Raw genomic sequence first — 18,614 nt, 5'->3', positions numbered from 1 at the left:
ATTTATTTATTTTGTTTTTGGTCGGGAATGTAGACAAAGCTCAACATACATCTTCTTCTTTTCCAGTAATGTAGAAGAATTTCAAAATTAGTATTAAAATATTCAATTGAATTTAGAACAACATTATACTAATTTTTTTAATTTGTGCAAAAAGTGCTTTATAAGTGGCCACTCAAGGGACCCTTTATTATTATTTTTTTAGCAACGAAGAAATAAATAAATGGTGCATAAAAATAGTAATAGTTAATATATCCAAAGAGCATTAAATAAGTAATCAATCAAGGAAGCTTCTAATTTTTCGCTAATATAGAGGAATTTGGAGCAAATGTATCCTTATTCTTTTTGTTAGATTATTAGATTACGTTCATTAATTGCAAGCATCTTTCACTAATATAGAAAATTTTGGAACAAAATTTATCCTAGAATTTTTCTTTAAGTTATGTTTATTAATACAAAGTAATAGTTAGGAAAAAAGCCATTTAAGGAAGGGAAAAACTTGGAGAAACAGGTAGGAAATAATAAATTTGCTTTATATGTTGTTTGTTTAATCATCTATTGCTATTATTATTTTTTCACTATTTAAAATGTATATAAGTAATTAAAGCTCACCATTATTTTTTACCAAGACTTTATATGTTGTTTGTTTAGTCATCTATTACTATTATTACTTTTTGACTATTTAAAATGTATGCAAGTAATCAAAGCTGACCATACTTCATTTTCTTTTTTCGTAATATAGAAAAATTTTGAATAAAATTGGTATTAAAAATATTCAATTGAACTTAGAACAAAATTATAATAAAATTTTGTTTTTTCATGCAAGTAATTAAATGATGCATAAAAGTAGTAGCAATGAATTCATGCAAAATGTGTTGTATAAGTGGACACTAAAGGGACACTTTATTTATTTATGTATTTATTGTTGGTCAGGAGTGTAGACAAAGCTCACCATACATCTTTTCCTTTTCAAGTAATGTAGAAGAATTTCGAACAAAATTGGTATTAAAATATTCAATTGAATTTGGAACAAAATTATACTGAAATTTGTTTTGAATTCGAGCAAAAAGTGTTGTAGAAATGGCCACACAAGGACCTTTTGTATTTTTTTTTTTTGGTTAGGAGTGTAGAGAAAATTTGGAGTAGGCTTTTTGGTGACTAATTTAGAAGAAATTTGAAGCGGAACTCATACTAAAATGTTAATCTAAATTTATATTTTCCTAATGGCTAAAAAAGGTAGTATCAGTCCAAAACCAGGCACCATTTTTTTTTTTTTTTTTAATGTTAGGCTCAAGCCATGGCAAAACAGGAACAAATTGTGGCTCATCATGGCAAAACCAAAATAAATTGTGGCTTGGGAGCATTAAAAAACTACATGCAGCACCAGGTTGAAACACCAAATGGGAGATGGGAAAAAACAAAAGAAAGAAGCAGGCAGCAAGGGAAACCTCCCGCCGAAATTGCCTCTAAGGCTGCACAAAATCACCAAAGAACCGGCAGAACACCAGAGGACGCCACTTCTACTGTTCCTCAGCGTTTGGCGCTTTTAATAGGTAGGATAGTGCACTTTTACGTAAATGTGTTGTATTAGAAAACTTTTTTTCATGTCTTTTGGAGTATGCTAAGGCATGGATGAAGTAAAATAACAATACCCAACCACACCTAAATCATACTTGCCTTAACTCCATCATAATTATCATATTCGGAAACAAAACAATATTTAAATTTATTCTTACGAGGTCACTATTGCAGTTTTTTTTCCTCGCTGTAGATTGCAGATGATCACCATGACATTAACAATCACTCAACATACAACATTTAAGGTTTTAAAGTACAATGCCCCATGAACTATAGAACTCCATGACCCACAAGTTACATACGAAACATTTCACACTTATGCCTTTAAATCCAGCAGCAGTAGCCAGGGCAAGAAACTCTGTTTCATATCTCTCAATTCCTTCTTTAGTCACCACTATAAGATCTGTTTGGCAAGTAGCTTTGTCGCGTGCACTATAATCAGGAATCACAGGAAGAATTGCGTCAACAGCTATTACCTTTCCATTGTCTGGTAAAGTCTTGTAACAATTTTTCAGCAACTTCAAGCAATGATCATCATCCCAATCATGAAGTATCCATTACAAAAGTATTGATGGATGTTGTCTGTGAGTATTCCAGACAAAAGGCACTCCTTTTACAAAGCATCATAAGACGATGACAGACTTTATGATCTTGAGAGTTATAGATCACTCTCAACTACTAATATTTCTAATGTGTCATTATCCTATCCCTTAATCTATAAGTATTCACCGGATCTGTAGATACTTTCCTGATTATTTAAAATTCCATATGGTATAGCTAAAGTTAGAGAGAGTGTTATATAATTTGTATGCGTGGTTCAAAGTCGCGGTCGCGGCCCGGACAGTTTCACATCGGTCTCGACATATCAGTCGCGGTCTCGGCGAGATCCGCATTTTTGAAATATTTAATATTCTAAAAATTGTAAAAAATTTGATAAACAAGGATAATTAAAAAATTAGTAAAAATAATGAAAATTCAAGTTGACTCGGGATGATTCGGAGTGATGACTCGGCTGTTTTAACCCTTTGCGGTGACGTCTTGATGAGTCAAGTATTTCAAAATCGTATCGTCCCGGTATCGTATCAGGAGGGACCGAGACGGTAACGACTCGACCGAGTCTTTGAACCATGTGTGTAAGTAACCTTTAAAGTTAAAGCGTCTGTTGCCTAACAACTAAATGTTCATTGATTAAAGTGGTAAAAATAAATGCAACTCAAATAAGAAGTTGGGTAACTTATTAGACTCTGAAGATCTGCATAATATGGTTCAAAAGAGAAGGACTGTACATAATTAGATTGAAAAGATCTGCAGAATATTGTTCAAAGATAGCATTTGTTGTGACTGACTGACTTCTAATAAGATTTCCTTCAAAGTTGAACTTACCTTCATAAAATGGCATCCCCCTGTGGAACACTTTCAAACATGTCTCCTCCAACATGTTCAACTCCTGCAAATTTACCTTATTAAGGGTAGAAGGTAATGGATTACAGATTTAGAAAAAAAAAATCCTATTCTAATGCAGTGGATTATGGAATAAACAATTCTTCTTTTCAAGCAATAGTTTGTGGAAGCCTGTGATTCAGTATAACAGTGTGTCGTACAACATATTGAAACTTCTTTAATTCCAAAAAAAAAAAAAATTATAGAACTCATGATGGTAAGTGTCTTTCTTCCCCAAAACTAACTCATTCGTTTTGCAATTTAACGGAGATTATTTTGAAGTGTCTGCATCTGTTTCTTTATTTGTTCTCACATGCTATCTTGAATTGGTTAATTAAAGGGTAATGAAGCAAAAGAGCAAACATAACTGAGCAACAAATGGAGAAGAGCAAAAATTATACCAGGATAGGCTGGTGCATGTTGTATAACATGTGGCAAATCAAAATTATTACCTTGAGGCTAGGGTATTTAGTTGTGATTATATTGAGGTTCATTCCAAGACCACCACCAACATCTACCAAAGTTTTGAGGTGCTCAAAACCTTTGTACCGTTCAAGCATTCTGTTTATGACGATAGCTGTGTGGTGGATCATTGTCTTGTTGAATACCTCATTGAATCTGGGGTCGCTTCCAAGAAATTCAAAAGCATGTGTACCATGCGCCCTGTGAAACGGATCTCCCCCTTCGCGAACTGCATCTTCTAATTGGTACCTAAATTTTGGGTCCAAAAGCATATTTTATGGAGGCCTTTTTACAAGCCGAATTGTTCTTAAATACATGCAAGGAAGAAAAGCATCCATAGAGTTCACACGTGTACTCACAACGAAAACTATGAACAAAATTTATTCAGTGCTACTTTAATGTTGGCTTGAGTAGTCAGTGCTACTTTAAGTATAATTGTCTATGGATTTGATATTTCACAAAGGAATTATGTGTTACATCCAAAGTAGAGATTTGAGTCGTTTAAGTCCACTATCTTGTGTTGTTCTATCAAAATCCAGTGATCCTGTTTTGGCGATTTTAGAAGAAAATCACTAAAAGTAATCCTTTTGCAGAGGAATTAAGACCATCACTAACAAAATGGCTACGTGCATCGTAGAATTACAACTTGTAGGTTAAGGCATAGTTAGACGCAAAGGAGTGATTTGTTTTTTTTTTATTCCAGACACTGATAATATTTAATGGACTAGGGGCTGGAACAGTTCCTTACCGGTTATGTGTATTTCAACAAGATGTAAATGAATTTGATTACAATGTTAATCATTTTAAACACGGTGTAAGTTCAGTATATATTTTGGTGGGATCCACACATATTGTTGAAAATGATTCCCAAGTCATAATTTCAGCCGTGCATTTTTTTTTTCTTGGCCAATCATGACTGTAATAATTCCTGCCACAAGTTCATTTCTATTCATTTCTAAAAATTAAAATAAAAGAAGAGGGCTCAATGGAGTTTCTTAGGGTAGTGAATCGCTTTTGGACCAGGCACTATGCATCCACAAAGGAGTAATCTCAACTATAGGAGTTTTTGTTTTTATTAAACAGGATAAAAGAAAAGTGAAAATCTCACCGTCAATGAAGACCTTATCTTGAAGCAAGGCCAGCAGGAGCTTAGTGAACCTCCTCCCTTTGTTTTGTTCTGTACAAAGAACTTGGCCCACCGGCGCCAATCCATACACTCTTGTTGGCGTTTGGATAGCATGATCACCATCCACGTCGGTGGCAACGGAGCAGGTGAGCACAGAGTAGCTTGCCAGGAGCCGCAACATCCGATCCAGCATAGCAGCGGCATTTGGGTTTTCTGAAGACACGTTAGCCGCAATTTCTGAAGGCGACAGTTGAGCACCGGGACCAGCTCTGGCGATGATCTCGAACACATTGAGCCGGATGGCAGCAAGCAACATCATGGGCAGCCCTGCGGAGGTAACTAGCTGCATGGCGTACGAGAAGTGCTCCTCCTCCTCTTCTTCTTCTTCTTTTAGTACAACTTGGTTCTTGGTTGTTTCTGCCAAAGAATCCATATTACTACTACACTTCAAAAGATCCCACCGGCCTACTAATTACAGATTCTATTCTACTCTATGTTCACTGAATTGTGGATTCGCCCTGGTAACTGAGCTTTCGCCTTGTACCAGTATTTAAGGAGATGGAGCCTCTCCTGTTCAATTCTACTCTAAGCTTACGTACCATTGGTACAAATGTCCCAGCAGCCCATGTTCCAGGAGAAATTTCTAAAATTATGATGATTTTTAAAAAAATTCTACAAAGGGAGCATTATTATGATGATTTGCTGAATGCGAGGTCTCCCTGAATTTTCCTAGCATCCAAATAAAAAAAAAGAAAAAGAAAAACAGACCTCGCATTTGTCAAATGCGGGGTTCTCGGCCAGGCAACTCAGCTCGCATTTAGCGAGCATTGTGACGAAAGAAGCCCCTGGTCCAGTGAGCGTGATCAAGCTGCAATTTTACATAAAAAGGCTGCTCAAACAATTGACATAAGTTAGAAGCCGTGCGTGTTTCATCATGCCAGTGATGAAACTGGAGCCAAAATTAACTATTTACCATCTTCAAATTATTTTCAAGAACATGAATCTAGATTTTGCCATGATTTTTCTTTTTGCTTCAGTTCTAATGCAGGCCTTCCCTTGCTTTATGATTTCACTGCAAATTATAAAATGATTTACAATTTGCAATGAAAATCTCTACAAATTTTACTACCTAAGGCTGTAAATTCATCAAAATTGAAAAAAAAAGATCCCATAATATTGCCATCGATACTTGATAATAATTTGGGGCAATAAATCTTAACCGAACTAGTATGCTTTCGGCTTTATTGTATCTCACATCCGATAAAAGCGAATTCCTAAAAAATTATATTCAAAATTTTTTTTAATTAGGAGCACACAATCATTTTTGTTTTTGCATTGACATTTATCATAGAGGAATAAATCCTTTTTATTTTAAAACTCACACGAGTTAGAAGTTAACAAATGTGAGGTCTCAGTACAAAATTTTATGTACTAGTAATTATTTGTATATAAATAACCAAAACGTTATATTTCTTATAGATTAAAAGATTTGATAATCAGACGGTTGAAAACACCTAATTTTATTATTAAATAAATTTGTATATTTTCGTAGGTTAAAACGGTTAATTGATGAGTTCTCAATTCCTTTAGTGGCTATTTGTGAGCCTAAGGCGTTACCATGCGACATTCATGTGTTTGGAGCACGGCTCAGGATGGATAGTTGGATGGTGAATAGCCAGAGGTCTATTTGGGTGTTCTTTAAAAACTCTTTTGATTGTGCCTTTGTGGGAGAATCCTCTCAGCATTTGTCGCTTAAAATCACTTCTCAACTTCTATCAGGTCCAATTTATTTTTCTTTTATCCACGCAAAGTGTAATGAGCAAGAGCGATCTTTGCTTTGGTCAGCTTTGTTAGCGGAAAATCTGGCGGAGCACCCTTTGGTCCAATTTATTTTTTGTTGTGTTTTGGATATTTTAAGTGTGTATGTTAAAAACTTTGATAAGTTTTTTGGGGTTCCTGTAGCAAAAGTTGTTAAAAAACTAGTTTTATACAAACTTGGTAAAAAACCAAGCTTCCAAACAGGCCCTCAATTAGAGAGAAAATGGACTAAAAACATGGTGTAAAGTAGCAATGAAAGAGGAAAATGTCAAAGGAAAGAAGTTTCGCAAGAATGACATATTTCAGTATTTTGGTAATAACTTGAGTTACACAAATTGAATTAAGATGATTCTTGATTTAATTTTAAGTTAAGAGAATTATCTACAACTTTTATAGAGACCTCAAAGTTTGGTTCTCACGTTTTCATTGTCAAAAGTCCAAATTACTAAAGTACAGTTGTGCTACAAAGCTCTTATGATCAGGTATCAGTTTTTTAGGCATATCTCAATGTCCAGATCTTCAAATGACATGATTCTTATGGCATGATTAAAGATTTACTGCTATTGGCGTGTCAAACCAACAAAAATAAAATTTCCACTTTAAAAATATAAATTTGAGTGTAGCAGTGAGTAGGGTCGTATCTACAGGAAGTGGGTGATTTATTTCTTTGTAAAGACAATAAATAAATAAATAAAAGGGTTATGAGATTTTAACTAAATAGCTCACTTGAATAAAAATAAAGACAATAGCACAAAATTAAATAATACTAAACCAAGAAAAGGCAATACTCTAGTCAAAGGTCTAATCTCTACTTTAGTTCATTTAACTGATCAACGATGCAAAGGTAAAATAAATTATTCATAAATAAATTGGTTATGGTTATCAACGAGTTTTGATAACCTGCCTCTTCTTACTGTTTTGATAATCACTAGAAGCTCTATGATTATTTCTCTTGTCAATTAAGCAACTCTAAACAAGTTCTTAGGATTTAACCTATTGACAGCATTAATAATTAGAAAAGCTACCAATTCTAACCAACAAACACATAAGCTCGGTTCATTTAAATTAGATTATATATTCCCGTGACATAAATTCAAAAGTTTCTTCTACAATCAAATTATATCACTCGCCACAAATACTAAAACCATCAAACAATTACGGATTTGATATTTTATATGGCAATAGATTATTCCTACAATTAAATAGTGGCCAGTTATTTAATCATATAAAATAATTATAATCATGAATGAATAGGAAATATATAAATACTTATAAATAAATAAAACAAATAAATCAAATTAGATCTCACAGTATTGTTGAACCAAAGATTCAATTATCCTTCAACTAAAAAAGAAACTAGCCGCTCCTCATGGTGGATTCGTAGCCACAAGAAATACTAGCATTTATTGGAGAGAGAAAGAGGAAAAGAAAATCTTCCCCTTCAGCGACGGCTCCCTCCTCTTTCTCGTACTCCTACGAGACTAGTCTAATTCCAAAGGACTAAAGAAAACGTCTCCTAAAAGGAAAAGACTTCCTTTTCTAGTCTTATTCTTACTTAAACTAATAAACTAATAAAAATTCAATAGGCTAATTACTTTCCAAATGGAATGCATCACTCCGTAATTGATCAGAACTTCCAATTTGTGGCTAATGTAGCAATCAAGGACACGACAAGTACAATCCTGTGGGTTCCGTCTTTCACTAGGTGATATCGTGTGCCCACGTCTTATAGAGTATAGTTTTTTGGAAATTTCATATTTAATGCACCTTTTATTCTCTTTTCACCACAACTTCCTAGAAACACCACCAAAAATCAAGCATGAGTAAAATCTATCAATTAACACCATATTTTAGCAAAATAAAGGGGAAATTATTCACAAATTATGTGCGCAATGAGCTATCTAACAAATTCCTCCACACCTAGACAATGCTTGCCCTCAAGCATTCACTACTCAAAAATCATAATTAAGATGGCGAACATGCATAGCGCAGCATACTAGCACACATATATTATATCTCCTCAACAATTTTATCGAAATCAAGATGTACAAGACTTAATAATCCTCACATGGATATTACCGTATACCCTTAGCACTCAAAGTGTTTCAGGGGACATTTAGCACTCGAATCAATATTATGAAAAGACATTACCATAATCTTGCTAATATATCACATTTCCACCACTTAAAATGAATTCAATGCAAAAATCAAAGGGTCTTTATAAGGGTTGTAACGAGGCTTGGGTTAAGGGTTGGATAAAAAGGAAAAATTTTAGGTATAAACATATCAAAGGAAATATCAATAATACTTTGCATGAAGTCAAACTCTTTTTTCATTCACGTGCATAGCTAGCTTCAAGGCATGTTATTAACTTTCCCAAATTTAGCAAGTGCAATTCACAACAAAATTTTTTTCTTTTTTTCTTTTTCTTTTTTTCCCGAATTAAGTAGCCTAGACTACTCACTCGATTTCTTAATGAACTTATACTTTAGTAAGAAACGAATTCAATTGTTAATGATTTCACTCGTTGACCTAGGTATGCGAAACGAAGGTGATCGTAACTGAGAAGTTTGACGTCGATTGCTACTTTTGCTTGACAGGTGAATGTTCCATTACCTGCTACCTGTTATATGAAAAATCTGAAATACTTGATTGATAACTGTTGGGGCGAAACACTGTTTTGATAAAATGGAGACGAGTGTGTACTTTACCGCACTCGATCTCTCTTGTTTTCACTGAAGTTATATATATTGTTATTATGAGATGTGATATCTCTATGAATGCCTATGATTGAGTAGTTGTTTAGGTGATATCCCATCAACTCCTGTTACTGTTTGGATACCCAACCTCATAGGTGAGTTAGTCGTATCGATCCAGCAAGGGTTTGGTCGAGAAGGCCGATAAACCTTGAGGACTGTTTACTATATACTGGAAATCGGTATACTCGAGTATTACCAAACTACTGTTATAGAGTGCGGGCCCGGTAGGGAGTTGATCGGTGGACGGAGACTGGTGAAAGTGGTGTTCTACAGACCCTTTTATACTGTGCATACAAGTGTTGACGGAGTGTCAACAGGAGGCAAATATGATCAAACTCATGTGGATCTTTGACTTTTGAAATCCACCTGTGTCCTTGAATTGAATTGGATCAATTGTTATTCTACTGTATGATACTTCTTTGGTTATTTTGTGACCTTATGTGACTATGTGTTTACTTGTTTTTACCTGGAACCTCATTGTGTTTTAGCTCACCCCATTCCCTTTGTTTTCCTTAACAGATCAGGAAGGGACTTGATCAAGAGCTTTCTTAGCTTTATTTTAGGCGTATTTGCTTTTTGAGGTTGTAACTTTTGATTAAGCAGACTTGTAAGCTTAAATTTTTAAGTATGACTTATGTTATGTAATTTTGAGTGTGGAGTGGTGAGTTGACATGGGATGATACATATACTAATTTGGAACGTTGAAATAGTGATTATGTTTTAAGTAGGGTTTTAATTCCCTGTACTGGAAGATATTCTATCTGATTCATTGATGATATTAGTTATTTGAACGACTGAGTCCTGGCGAGAGTTGGGCAGACAGCTCGCTAATACCCTAGGGTTCGCCCTAGGGAGAGATGAGGCTGTCACAGTTGGTATCAGAGCCTAGGTTGAATTGGCCTGGGCGAGTTAGCAATTTCCGACTTGAGGATTATATTGGATTATTTCCCTTAAGAATACTTATGTTTATTTACACTTTTGTATAGGATGGATGGACATAGTAGCCCTAGTGATTGTCCGACTGGTGAGCAACCTCGTGGCGTACTCCCGATGATTAAGTATCGGATCCGGCCAAGAGGGACCACTATATGTTGGAATCCGGCCAACCGTCATCGGCGTTGCGAGTGCCGCCATACTTATACTTATCCCAATATGGTTGTCTTGGCTGTGATAGAGGAAAGAGAAGAGTTAGCGAAGGATAATGATAGGCTTGAAGCTGAAGTGAAACGAGTAAATGAAGCTAATGAAACGCAAACTGAGCGGATTAAAGAGCTCGAGTACGATATGAACGAGGGCCAGGAGAGAATTGATGATCTGTGCGCATAACTAGGGAAAACTCAGGAGCGCATGATTACTAGGGCAAGGAAAGTGAGGACTAGAGCGGAGTCCATTTTGAATGTTTGTGATGATCTTCTAGGAGAGGCTAGTGACGAGGCTTCTTACATAGAGGGCGAGGTTAGAGACGAACCCGCCCAGTTTGGGCGGTCAGCTAGTCCAACGATGGATTAAGCCTCTACTCCTGGGCTACTACCTTGGATGATTTTGACTATTGCACATAAAAAAGATAGGGGAGGTTGTGGCTCGGTGGTTGTACAGTTTTCTTTTGACACTTGTGCTAGGTTTTTGTTTGATATGACTGTACTACTATATCTGTACTTCTGAGACTTGTACTTATTACTATTGGTCCTGTTATCTTATAAATGACTGTTAAGAGCCTTTATGTACGGTGTTTTGACTGTTGATTTGGATTTTTGACTTTTGACCGTTGATTTTTGGCTTTGACTTTTGACTGTTGACTTTACTTCGACTTTGGCCTTCAACTGCTTTATAATTTCACTCACTTATCGTGACTCCGATTCCATTTCTTATGTGACTTTGAAATATGAGTAAGCATATATTGTATACCCCTATATGCTTACCCTGTTAGTTATTATATGTGGGCTCTAGGCCGATGAGTAATAATGGAGACTAGAAGGCATGGTCGGGGCCATGGACATGGATCTAGGCAGGTTGGGAACCAAGGGGAGGAACAAGGATCGGTAGCAAATCAAAACGAAGGACACAGAGTGGAAGGCGGGGACTAGATAGCTACGGCTATTAACCCAATGACTAATTTACTGGCCCGCTTGGTTGACCAGCAGGAACAAGTACCTGGTAACCATCAAAGAGACCCTGAAATAGGTGAGAATAGAGCCCTGGAGCGGTTCCAAAAGTTTGCTTCTCTAAAATTCCTTGGAAGATCTGAACCCAAAATTTTTGAAAATTGATTCGAGCGAATGGAGGATATATTTGTTGCGTTGCATTACACCGAAGAGAGACAAGTTACCTTCGCCGTTTTCCAGCTGAAAAGTGCGGCCTGTTCCTGATGGAACGTAGTAAGGGCCAAGTGGGAAAGGGAGCAAACTCCACGTACTTGGTTAAACTTCACTAGGGAGTTCAATGAGAAGTTTCTTCTGCCCTTGATCCAGGAAAAAGGGAGAATGAGTTTATTAAACTGCGCCAAGGCACTTTAAATGTGGTGGAATATGAGACCTAATTCACCCGACTTTCCAAAATTGCTCCGGAATTGGTAGTTAGTGAACAAAAGCGCATAAGGCAGTTCATACAAGGCTTAAATGTGGAAATTCAAAAGGATTTAACTGCCGCTCAAATTGATACTTTCAAGGATGCTCTCGAAAAGGTTCAATGAGTGGAGTAGGCCCGATTTCAAGTTCGGACCTTTCAAGCTAAGAAACGTGATGCATCTAGTAGTACTCCTGGACAAGGTGGTCAGAATGTGCCACCTCCTAAGTTTGGAAGAGGTGCGGGTGGAGCCCGAACTGCGGGGACACCAAAAGGAGGAGCTCCCTCTAGAGGACCTCAAAGTGAAAGAGGACAAGAACAACAGAGGGCTACCTTCCAAGGAGTTCCTACACCCACTACTCGTGCAAGCTGTGGATATTATGGTAAGACAAATCATACCGAGAACAATTGCTGAAAAAAAATGAGAAAGTGCCTCGTTTGTGGAAGTTCCGAACATCAGATTGCCACTTGCCCTGTTAAAAATCGTGACGGGAACGGGAATACCCAGTCAGAGAAATCAAACCCTAAGCAACCTATCGCCAGTTCAAGTCGACCCAAAACCTCTGCTAGGGTTTTTGCTTTGGACCGCCAGCGAGTTCCGGAATCCTCAAAAGTAGTGGAAGGTGCGATTCCTGTATTCCACCGCTTAGCTAAGCTTTTGATTGACCTTGGAGCAACCCATTCTTTCATGAATCCTGCCTTTATGTGTGGTATTGCTGTGAATCCTGTTAAGTTGCCTTACGACTTAGTAGTAAAAACACCTACAGGGAACCAAAACTTAGTTACCAATATGGTTTATAAAAATTGCGAGATTTGGGTAGGAGAATAGAAGTTGGTAGGGGACTTGATAAGTTTAAATCTTAAGGGGTATGACGTGATTATAGATATGGATTGGCTGGTTCGTTATGATGCTCAATTGAACTGTAAGACTAAGGTAGTGGAATTCTCTATACTCGGAGAGGCAACTGTAAGACTGGATATGAAGGGTAGGTTAGCCTCGTCCGCACTTGTTTTGGGAATCTGAGCCAGAAAGTTGTTGAGTAAAGGGGCGCAAGGCTACTTAGCCTTTTTAATTAATCCTTCTGGAGAAAAGGTGGGATTGGAGGATGTGTTAGTAGTGAAAGAATTCCCTAATGTCTTTCCCGATGAATTGAAGTCAATGCCTTCAGAGAGGAAAATAGACTTTAAGATTGATCTGGTGCCTGGAACCACTCCGATTTCTAAAACGCCCTATCGAATGGCCCCAGCTGAATTTAAGGAATTAAAACTGTAATTACAGGATTTGTTAGAGTGGGGGTTTATTCGAGAAAGTGAATCGCCGTGGGGAGCACCTGTTTTATTCGTTAAAAAGAAGAACAGCAGTTTGAAACTATGTATTGACTATCGTGGTTTAAATGATGTTACGGTGAAAAATAAGTATCCTTTGCCACACATTGATGAGTTGTTTGATCAACTACAAGAAGCAGTAGTTTTCTTTAAGTTGGATTTGAGACAAGGGTATTACCAGTTACGAATTAGGCAAGAAGATATACCGAAAACTGCCTTTAATTCAAGATATGGCCACTTTGAATTCGCAGTAATATCTTTTGGTCTAACGAATGCACCTACAGCATTTATGGATTTGATGCATCGGATCTTTAAACCCTACTTGGATCAATTTGTTATGGTGTTCATAGATGATATCTTGGTATATTCTAAGACTCGAGAGAATCACGAGCAACATTTGAGGATAGTTTTACAGACCTTAAGAGAACATCAATTATATGCCAAATTTAACAAGTGTGAGTTTTGGTTGGAGTAAATCTCTTTTCTAGGGCACATAATATCTAAAGATGGCATCTCTATGGATCCAGTAAAAGTAGAGGCCGTATCTGAGTGGAAATGACCCGAAACCCCAACTGAGCTTCGTAGTTTTCTAAGGTTAGCTAGTTATTATCGTCGGTTCATTAAAGATTTCTCCAAATTAGCCGGTCCTTTAACCGACCTAACCAAAAAGCTTGGTCAATTTGTCTGGGACTCTAAGTGTGAAGTTAGTTTTCGGGAATTGAAGAAACAGTTAACGTCGGCACCTGTTTTGGCTTTACCAAATGGGAAAGATAACTTCACTGTGTATACGGATACCTCAAGAGAAAGTTTGGAATGTGTTCTAATGCAGAATGGAAGTGTGATTGCCTATGCCTCTAGGAAATTAAAACCTTATGAGCGGAACTATCCCACTCATGACTTAGAATTGGCTGCAGTAGTTTTTGCTTTAAAGAAATGGAGACATTACTTATATGGGGTGACTTTCGAGGTGTATACTGACCATAAGAATTTGAAATATTTATTTTCTCAGAAGGAGTTGAACTTGAGACAGCGACGGTGGGTAGAATTTCTTGAGGATTATGACTGTACAATTAACTACCATCCGGGCAACGCCAATGTTGTAGCGGATGCTTTGAGCTAAAAAGTGCAAGTAGCTGGATTAATGGTGAGGGAATGGAATTTGTTGGAGGAGGTGAGTGAATGGAACCCTCGAAGTGTTCTTTTATTAGTGGTAGAGACTTTTATTTGTCCAAGTGTTCTTTTTTTATTAGTGGTAGAGACTTTATGTGAGAGATTAGAGGTGTTGAATAATTATTGGTGCATTTGGAAAGGTAAGAATGGCATTAGTCAAAGATTAAGAAAGGTTAGGACAATAATGGAGCCATGTGGCAAAACCCTAGTCATGGGTTTGTTTGACTAAGGATTAGAAGACAAAATAAAAACTAAAGATGGATCTTTTCTTCACTTAGATGGCCGAACCTCTTAGCAACAAAAGAGAGGGAGAGAGAGCTCCATACACTTGCTTTTAACCTTAGTAAATCAAGAACATAAATCCAAAGGAGAAAGATCTAGAGTTGTGAGACAACTTTCTTCAATCCTTGAGGTTATTCCAAACGTAAAGTTTCCATTGTGGTGGATTGATTAGTGACTTGGACAACTTATAAGTGAGGTAAGTAATCTTTAAATTAGGGTTTTATGATGTTATATCATCCACTTTAAGCCTTAATGATGAATTGCAAGTTGTTGTGGATGATATTTGGGGTTAGTTCCATGAATCAATCAAGTAGTGGTAAAGCTTATTGGTATGCACACCATGTGTTTGATAAAATGCCTAGCCTTTGTTTATATGTGTGTATGAGGTATCAACATGTTTTTGAATCCTTTTTTAGCAGATCTAATACTTGTTAAGTGATTGGAGTACAAATCATGGAAGGTTGAAAGTTAGAAAAGTTGGGGAGGTGCTGTCTGAAAATTTCAAGGGTTTGCTGCTCTGTTTTGCTTTGATAATTTCGTGCTTAATTTGGCTACAAGTTGAGGGATATATGTTGGGGTATGTGTGTGGAGGTTGTCTACAAAAAATTAGCCAATTTGGTTGGATAAATCTTGAGTTATGAGCAAAAAGGCGAAACTGGACTAGGTCCAGGAATTTTCTGACCAGTGATCTTGTGAAGGTCATAACATTTTACTCAATGATTGGATTTGAGTGCCGTTTGTGGCATTTGAAAGTAGACTCTTAGAGCTTTAAAATGGCACCAAGCTCATTTTCTGGTTCGTCCCGAACAATTCGTGGCGAGTCTTGAAAATTGGCTGCCGGGTTGTTACTGTTCATCCAAGACTGTCCAGAAAATTCATTTGGTTGCTTAATTTTGAACCACCTACGTTTGGATTTTGGAAATGATTTCTTCTACACAAATATAGCCTAGTGAACTTAGTTTCTAATGGTACTGACAGAACCTAATTCCGACTTTTATACAGTGAATTATAACCATTTTTCCGAGACTGCCGGGCAAGACTGTTTAATCCGAATAAGGAACCTTCAAGTCTAAATGAAACATTTCTTTTGCCGAACTTTCATGTACACACTAAATTTATTTTCTCATGAATTTTTACCATGTTATGGACCTTATTGCATGCCGAATTAAGTAGCTTAGACTACTCACTCGGTTTCTTAATGAACCTATACTTTAGTAAGAAACGAATTCAATTGTTAATGATTTCACTCGTTGACCTAAGTTTGGGAAATGAAGGTGATTGTAACTGAGATGTTTGACGTCGATTGCTACTTTTGCTTGACAGGTAAGTGTTCCACTACCTGCTATCTGTTATGTAAAAAATCTGAAATACTTGATTGATAACTGTTGGGGTGAAACACTATTTTGATAAAATGGAGGCGAGTGTGTACTTTACCGCACTCGATCTCTCTTGTTTTTACTAAAGTTATATATATTGCTATTATGAGATGTGATATCTCTATGAATGCCTGTGATTGAATAGTTGTTTGGGTGATATCCCATCAACTACTGTTACTGTTTGGATACCCAACCTCATAGGTGAATCGGTCGTATCGAGCCAGTAAGGGCTTGGTCGAGAAGGCCGATAAACTTTGAGAACTGTTTACTGTATACTAGAAATCGGTATACTCAAATATTACCAAACTACTGTTATGGAGTGCGGGTCCGGTAGGGGGTTGATTGGTGGACGGAAACTGGTGAAAGTGGTGTTCTATGGACCCTTTTATACTGTGTATACAAGTGTTGACGGAGTGTCAACAGGAGGCAATTATGATCAAACTCATGTGGATCTTTGACTTTTGAAAGTCACCTGTATCCTTAAATTGAACTGGATTAATTGTTATTCTGCTGTACAATGCTTCTTTGGTTATTCTGTGACCTTATGTGACTATGCGTTTACTTGTTTTTACATGGAATCTCATTGGGTTTTAACTCACCCTATTCCCTTTGTTTTCCTTAACAGATCGGGAAGGCACTTGATCAAGAGATTTCTTAGTTTTATTTTGCGCGTACTTGCATTTTGAGGTTGTAACTTTTGATTAAGCAGACTTGTAAGTTTAAATTTTTAAGGATGACTTATGCTATGTAATTTTGAGTGTGGAGTGGTGAGTTGACATGGGATGATACATATACTAAGCTGGAACGTCGAAATAGTGATTATGTTTTAAGTAGGGTTTTAATTCCCTGTACTGGAAGATGTTCTATCCGATTCATTGATGATATTAATTCTTTGAACGATAGAGTTCTGGCGAGAGTTGGACAGGCAGCCCGTTGATACCCTAGGGTTTGCCCTACAGAGAGGTGGGGCTGTCACAATGTCAAATCTTGAGCATCCATCATTCAAATCAATTGGCAGAAAATAACATACTCATGCTAGTAACATTACACTATTCATATTTGTATCTTGATTGCTTTTTTAAGACACAATAGAAGCTCCAAAACTAGATTTGAAAAATTTTCATGCCAAATTTCGAAAAAATTTCACTAATTTCACTTGAAAGATTCTCTCTCTCACACCTGAATCAGACATTATTCTCAATGGATGAAACTTAAGTGCAAAAAGAAGAAAAAGAGGACTTCTCTAGTTATTGAGCTAAACATTCGGGAGGGAATAAGTTGTTTAAAAAATCAATGCAAGTGAAGCACGTAGTGAGTTTCAACTCGAAATCGCGGTATTGGCGGTTTTGTTGTAAGGCATAGGTACGATGTATAAGAAATAGTCTTCTGTCCATCAATCTTTAAAAACACCAATTTGCATTTGACATAAAAGCGTAATAGGAAGTCTTCTGTACAAGAATTTGCCTCTAATCCAAATAAAAACTTCGCAAAACATACTCGAGACCTACAATAAAAAGTTTTCTGTCAATGGGAAACAAAATAAACTTATCTTTAATACAAAAATATGAAATAAAAACATAAATGACTAAAAATTAAAACTCTTGGGTTGTCTCCCAAGTGACGCATTTCTTTAACGTCTTTGGCTAGACAATGTCATGTGCTTAATCAGGGTATAGCTCAAATTTCTTTGCAACTCTTGACATTTCTTGCGAATTCAAACTGCGATTGAGTGCAACCTTCAATGCTTCGCTATCATTTAATTCAAACTTTTGCTATATGAAAGGGTCAATAACATCTATAACAAAAATAGAATGTGCTTGACTAGGACATTTCGTGGCATCATAGATATTGAATTGTATTATTTTGCCATCAAATTCCATTGTCAAGGTTCCTGAATAAACATCAATTTTTGTTTTAGATGTCATTAAAAATGGCCTACCTAACAAAATTGGGGATGAAATAGAAAAATCATCATCCATATATCACACATAAAAATTTGCAAGAAAAATCAATTTATCAACTTGAACTAGGAGGCAATTTTTGTTATAGCACCGCTAAAACATTTTCTCCAATATAAATATTTTCAAAACTCTTTAATTTTTTCTTAGTGGTGCACAATTCTTTAAGAAATTTTGCATATCGAAGAATTTGCTTAATGGCATCAGGAAGGGGATTGTTTACCTCAACTTTGCAAAAAATATCAAAAACTTCTTGCTCTTGCTCCTTTGTCTTGGATTTTGCACATTGACTTCAAAATGGAGGAGGAGGTGTTGCCACTACTAGTGGTTCATCTCTGGGCTCTTTCCTGGGAAAGGATTGAGTTGGGGATTTCATTGTTTGTTCCTCAACTTGCTCTTCAAGATTATGCTTAGATATTCCTTTTTTATACTCTAGCAATTCTTTGCAACTTCCCAAAGTAATTGCACTCACATTTTGCGTGGGGTTGATAATGGTCTGTGAAGGAAATTTCTCCCAAACTTGGGACTCCAAATGACTCACCACAGATGCCAGTTGATTCATTTGATTCTCCATGTTTTGAATGCTCATTTTTGTCTCCTGTTGAAATTGTTGTGTGTTAGTTACTAATGATTTAACAATTTCTTCAAGAGGCATACTTGGTGTAGAAACTGGTTGTTGATGTGGAATTGGTGGCCTAGCTACATAATTGGAGTTGGCATTATCTCCCCATCCTTGAGTATACGTGCTCAAATAAAGATT

The 18,614-nt window shown here is 36.6% G+C and overlaps 1 pseudogene; it reads right to left on the bottom strand.

Annotated features, from left to right (window-relative positions):
* Window positions 1–1,696: 1,696 nt before the first annotated feature.
* LOC113690102 (caffeic acid 3-O-methyltransferase-like) lies at window positions 1,697–5,176 on the bottom strand (annotated as a pseudogene).
* Window positions 5,177–18,614: the final 13,438 nt, after the last annotated feature.

This window comes from Coffea arabica, chromosome 5c (assembly GCF_036785885.1).
Source record: "Coffea arabica cultivar ET-39 chromosome 5c, Coffea Arabica ET-39 HiFi, whole genome shotgun sequence".
Taxonomy (NCBI): Eukaryota; Viridiplantae; Streptophyta; class Magnoliopsida; order Gentianales; family Rubiaceae; genus Coffea; species Coffea arabica.
Note: the sequence above shows the minus strand (reverse complement) of the source record. Positions and strands in the feature narration are given on the sequence as shown.